This window comes from Abrus precatorius, unplaced genomic scaffold (genome assembly GCF_003935025.1).
Source record: "Abrus precatorius isolate BTA unplaced genomic scaffold, Abrus_2018 Scaffold1, whole genome shotgun sequence".
NCBI classification, from domain to species: domain Eukaryota; kingdom Viridiplantae; phylum Streptophyta; class Magnoliopsida; order Fabales; family Fabaceae; genus Abrus; species Abrus precatorius.
In genome coordinates this window covers 1,461,707-1,468,610 of record NW_020874291.1, presented here as the reverse complement: position 1 = coordinate 1,468,610, position 6,904 = coordinate 1,461,707, and the positions used below count along the sequence as shown (strand labels likewise).

The window sequence follows — 6,904 nt, the reverse complement described above, 5'->3', positions numbered from 1 at the left end:
GGTATTACTATCATTCTTGAGTATTGACATATTTGCTATTTAATGTATATACTTTAAGTGACACGTGGTCATAACATAAAACTTGATTCTTCGTGCACTTGATAAACAATAATTCGAAGTGGACTCCAATCTTTTTCACCTGCTCATGAGCCAATTACTAATAATTTGAAATGTAATATATAATTTCTCACTTCAACTAAAACTTTCTTAGGGATAGGATACACTTAATGTGCAACCACAAACCCATAGAGTTCACATTCACTACGTACATGTATTAAATAATCAATTTCTTACCTATTTAATGTCATTCAAAACAAAATCAAAAGATAATTGATAACATAAACTTGGTCATATCAACAAATATCATAATTATCAAAAGTAATTATGAATTATCCAAGAGTCTTAAGATGCAATCCACAACTATCGGAGTGCAAAAACAAAGTACACTACACCCAAGTTACAAAAATAAAAAAATAAAATATCTAGTCCTCAAGCATACAATAAAGAGAGTTCACTACAAGAGGACAACAAAAAACAACAACTAAACAACAGTCAAAATGTGAACTTATCGAGGTAAAATAATTTCTTCAAATCATTTTTCTTTTTATTCCAAAATTATTACATCAAAACTTTTTCCTTTTTATTCTAGATATTGTCTTTAAATCTTTCCCTTTTCATTTAGAAATAATTTCTTAAATAATTTCTTAAAATAATTACTTTGGATTCTAAAATAATATATTTGAATTTTTCTAGTTTTATTCTAAAATAATTTTTCAAAAATTTCCCCTTTTCTTTTAAATTAATTACCTCAATTTTTTATTCTAAAATAATGTCTTTGAATCTTTTCCTTTTTATATTGAAATAATTTTTTAAAATAATTACTTTAAATTCGTTCTCATTTTATTCTAAAATAATGTTTCCAAATTTTTAACATTTTGTATGAAAAATCAAATCTTTTTATTCTAAAACAATTACTTCTCATTTTTTCATTAAAATAAATTTAAATTTAAAATAATCTTAGAAAATAAAATGACAAAAAATTAAATTTAATCAATTTATTTAATAATGTTTAATATAATTTAATTTCTTTTTACACTATTTATTTTTTTAAATATAGTGAAGAATTTTTTTAATTTTTTAGTTTTAATGATCTAAATAATAAATTTATTTTAATATTTATTTCCTTGTTGTAATAATGACAGGTAACTTATTTAATTTTTAAAAAAAGTTAGACATTACGTGTCACATACTTATGGAGGATGGGTTTTCTAAAAGAAGATATGAATTTCAGTATAACTGCTCAGTTAATTTTCTATTCTCAACTTCTTTCTACACTGCCATTAATAAATTGTATTTCAGAGAGACCCACACTGCTTACTACTTCGCCATGGAAGATAATAACCCACCTTCGACCAATGAAGGACGACCGATAAGATGCAAAGGTAGGTCATGCTGAATCCTAATAATGTATGTTTCTTCCATTAATATTTCTTTGTTACTAATTCTCATTGTTATGAAGTTTGATTAATTTTTAATTGCAAAACTTAAGCTGCGGTTGCTAGAAGAGCTGGTGAGCCAGAGGTTCGGATTCGTATTATATGCACTTCTCTCTGCCACAGCGACCTCGCTTTTTGGAAGATGCAGGTCTATTTATTATTATTTATGCATATCTGAAAATACGTAATAAAAATTTATCTATAGTAAACTTTTTATTAAAACTATAAGATATATAATGTATTAGAAATCATACAATAGCATTTTTTGTATTCTAATTTTTAATCAAAATTTTATTATTATTATTATTATTTATCTTTAGACTTGTATTATTATTATTATTATTATTATTATTATTTTGTAATTTATTATTCTTTATTCTTTTGTTTTCGTGTAATTTAATGTTAGTAATGCTTTTTTGTATGTTTTGAAGGACCCTCCTGGCTTGTTTCCAAGAATTCTAGGTCATGAGGCAGTTGGGTGAGTTTCCTAATTTTACCTATTTTTATTATAGTTTTATTTACTGAAAATTTTCTCTCTGTGGTCAAAATAGAAAAGTTTCCAGTATGAACTTCATGCATTAGTATAAACGTTCTGTGCGTTAAATTCTGGGGTGTTCAACAGTAGATTAAGGCCCAGTTTTATGAACAAGTGTTTATAAAAGAAAATCAATACAAAAAATAATAAAATTTTTCTAAAAAGTTAAAAGCATTTTATCTTTTTATATTTTTTTCTCCTATAAGAACTTTAGAAGATTATCCAAATTTAGTCTAATTCTTGAAAATATTTTTTTTTTCAAAATCTCTTTGAGAATATTAGTAACAAAGGTAATAATTTTTAAAATTAATTAAATTAACAACGCATAGTTCAATATTTTAAATTGCACTTGTGGGTTGTAGCAACAAGTAACTACCCCAACCAAGATGTCTCTATTGCATCATGTGATGGGTCTGAAATGTAATAGCATGAATTTGTGTTTTTTGAATTTTTATTATGAATTTATATATTGAATTTGAGGTTATGTTCCTAATTTTTATTATGTAATTCTGTGACTATACATGTTTCTTCATTTGTCTTGTCTTATGTTACATGTAAATTATTTGCTGCCTTGTACATAATTAAAAAATTGAAGACTGTGGGAGCAGATTATGGACAATTTTTATGTGATTATAGGGTTGTGGAAAGTGTAGGGAAGGATTTAAGTGAAGTTTAAAAAAGAAGATATGGTTATTCCAATTTTCCTACCAGATTGTGGGGAGTGTGTAGATTGCAAATCAAGCAAGAGCAACCGTTGTACTAATTTCCCTTTCAAGGTGTCTCCTTGGATGCATAGAGATGGTTCTACAAGATTCACTGACCAAAATAGGGAAATCATATACCATTTCATGTTTATTTCAAGTTTCAGTCAGTTTACTGTGGTGGACATCGTCAATGTAATAAAAATTGACCCAGAAGTTCCTCCTGAAAGGGCATGTCTTCTCGGTTGTGGTGTTTCAACAGGTAATTTCCTTAACAATGCAAACACTAACTAAAAAATGTAGAGAAGTGCAATGTTTATTCTAACATATTTTTTTCCTTATTGATTTAATTGAATAACTAGATTTTTGAAAATTTAGTTTTTAATGACATTAATGGTGTCCATGTAGCCGACCTCAGGTGTATTTCAAAGAGTATGTAGCTAGCATTTTATTTTATTCTAAATCATGATCAAATTACTTGGTTGTGATTGTGAATAAATACAAGTTTGTCTTATACTACAAGGTAACAACATTCATTTGATTCAATGTTTTGAAATCTTGATAAAGGCTTCCATTTACAGGGGTAGGTGCTGCTTGGAGAACTGCAGGTGTGGAACCGGGATCAACTGTAGCTATTTTTGGGCTGGGATCTATTGGATGTGCAGTATGGACTCTGAATATACTTTTTTTGTGCCTTGGTTATCTGTATACTGAAATGCTTGTTGCAATTCATTGGCTTCATAGATTGCTGAGGGTAGGGACGATGGCAATGGGTAGGGTATGGGTAGGGTACTATAGTACCCATCCCTATACTTGTGTGAGTATGAATATTAATCCCGGTATCTATACTCTCTAGGTACCCGCATACCCATCTTGTACCCATTACCCATACTTGTTTGAGAAAAAATATTTATAAAGAAAAATATGTTTATATAGTTTCACATAAGTACCATAATAATACAAAAAATCAATATGTAGTTGCCGAACAAGATACAAACATAGATAAAAAAATAAATATTCAAAGATCATAAATGCTAAATATATCTTAATATAATAATTTTCTAAACTAAAATTTTAGAAACAATAAACAAAAGTAAACACACAAGTTATTTGTCAATGATAATCTTATTTTGTATGATATTTGATCGATTAACAATATCAAAATGACAACGAACTAAATCTACACAATAGTTGTCTCTTCGTATGGGATCACTTAGTGACCTCTTATGACGACATTGACAATTAACTCTAATGAATAACGTTTCATAGTTGTTAAGTTTTAATGAGATAGACATTGAGAATAAGAATAGAGTTAGAATAGAGAAGTTTAATGCTAATAATAGAAAGTGGATACATAAAATATTCTTTTTAACTTTTGAATTTGAAATTGTAAGAAAAATAATAGATTTAATTAATATAATATAATTAATATATATATATATATATATATATATTAATACTAGTATTTTTAACTCATATACTATACGAAAGTATTTTATCAAAAATACAAATTTTTAAAAAATTATTTTAATGAATTAAATATTTATAATGTATATAAATTTTAAAAGAAAGAATTTGAATAAAAGATAAATCGTCACAATAAAATTTTATAATAAAGAAATATATGTGTATATTAAAAAATTATACTTTTATCTGAAAAAAATAACAAATAAAAATTAACAATAATTTTTTATATTTATATCTTTTCAAAAACTTCTTTGAACGTGAATAAATAGTAAGAATAATATTATTTAGATTCAATAGATTATAGTTATGCTTGTAATACATATGTTGAATAGAAAAATATTATTTTAAATTTAAATATAAAAATAAAATTTAAATATTATTAATAAATAATAAGTTTACGGTAATAGTAGGTGATTGTAAAATTTATAAAATATTTACAATATATTTATTATTTATCATTCACTTTATGATTTAAACATCAATATGATTTTATTAACAAAAATATTTGTGTGAAAAATATTTTATGTGTGTCATATATAAATAATATTTTAAATAAAGTCAATCTCATATTAATTATGTAATAATTAAATTGTATTAGCCTAATTAAATGATATAAAATAGTAAATAAATTTTTCTATTAAAAATATAAACCAAAATAAATTTTTTGGTTTACTTTATTATTAAATATATTTTTATATTAATTTTATATTCAATATATAATTGTAGAATAAAGTTCAAGCACACACACATACAGATATATATATATATATATATATATATATATATATATATACATATATATGCGGGTATAGGCCAAGGTGGGTACTTAGATACCCATACCCGTACCTATATATTGGGTAAATATTCTATCTATTATGGATAAATTTTGCGGGTATCTATTGAGTACTTTGCCCATTGTCATCTCTGACTAATGGAGCTAGACTTTGTGGAGCAACTAGGATTATAGGCGTGGATGTCAACCCAGATAAATTTGAAACAGGTTATGCACCGTTAATACATCATATCAACCATTAGATAATATAGTTAGCCACATTCTTACTACAAAGGTGTATAATAATTGAAAGTAAGGGAATATCGTCTTTTTGATAGTGATATCAATTTAATATCAGCTCAGAAGTGGGAAATTCTGGTTTTATGACTATAATTTCACTCATATGATTCCAGTTTCTATCATATATATTTTATGATTTCTTTTGATGCTCTAATTATGCAAGAATTCTAAATTTGATTTCAGGTTTGTTCTTCTCTTTTAATAAATTTGGAGTCACAGAGTTTGTCCATGCCGGAGAATGTGGGAACAAACCTGTGAGCCAGGTCTAAGCTTTTGTGGGCTTCAATCTTTATTTTAATTGATGTTGTGCTCATAAGTCTTTAAATTCCCTTCTTGTTGCCAAGGGAAGTAGATATAATGTTTTCTTTTTTCATGAAATAAAATGAAAAATTAAAAAAAAATTGTAACTACTGTAAGCATATATATTCATGAATTCAATGTCTTAAAAGATTGTGTAACAAACTATATTCAAATGTGGTTGCCAAGCAGGTTATCATAGAGATAACTAATGGGGGAGCAGATTATTGCTTTGAATGCGTTGGTATGTCATCATTGGTCCATGAAGCATATGCATCTTGTAGAAAGGTATATGTCTCTCTCTCAAAACTTTACTAATACATCCTTGCGCAGTCATATATAGGCAGCGAGTGATAATGTGAACAAATCTATAACTAAAATTAGGATTTTGATCAATCGCACCACTTTCAAAGCTTGAGAGGCCACTAAAAGTAGTAAGTTCGTAGTGCACGTTTGCTTAAGTTTATTTTAGAGAAAAAATCATTTATTTTTTGTCAACTCTTGAAGAGTTGTATTTTCCACAATAATATGTGTTTCTACTGGAGAAACATTAATCTTCAAGTCTCTGCTCTGAAACTATGACGTCCTGCTGACTGTCGCTGACGTGAGGAGGGTACCTGCAAAAGACACTCAAATGCTGAAATCATGATTCGGTCCTGAGTAATAAATGGTATTTAATAATGAAAAGTTAACTTTTTACCTGTACTTCCTACCTTCCTTTTATAGACATTATAATAGGCTAATGGGCCTGCTGAGTCAACCTTGATTTTAGCCTTTTTCTTAAAGTAAATAATATTTTGATTATTATCCTTAATTGGGTTAATTACTTTTAAATTCTGACAAAGTTTCCGTTATACCGAGCAGTTCCCTGTCCAGTACAATATGTTTCCAAACACGGGCTTAGTTTTTACCAAATTAATTGATATTCCATATACTTTATGAGAAAGGACTATTCAGTCAGATAGAAACAGCCTTGATTGAAAATTTGCCAATAATGAGTTTCACAATCAGTACTTATTTTTACCTGCAGGGTTGGGGGAAAACAATTGTTTTAGGAGTTGACAAGCCAGGAGCCAGGTTAAGCCTCAGTTCGCATGAGGTCCTTCATGATGGGAAGAGCCTCAAAGTAGTAATAATTATGTAAAATTAGTATTGACAAAATAATGAAATATCAAATCTTTTGAGACATTTCTAGTTCATTTTAACTTTGCTTGCTCCATTTGACAGGAACTGCAGCTGGATGAATTTGTCACTCATGAGATGGAGTTTAAGGACATCAATAAAGCTTTTTATTCTTCGATGTGTGATTTGGATGGATAAATGAGTACGTTGTGTA

At 27.3% G+C, this 6,904-nt stretch overlaps 1 pseudogene; it reads left to right on the top strand.

Annotated features, from left to right (window-relative positions):
- Positions 1-1,387: 1,387 nt before the first annotated feature.
- Positions 1,388-6,888, top strand: LOC113857646 (annotated as a pseudogene).
- The last annotated feature ends 16 nt before the right edge of the window (positions 6,889-6,904 follow it).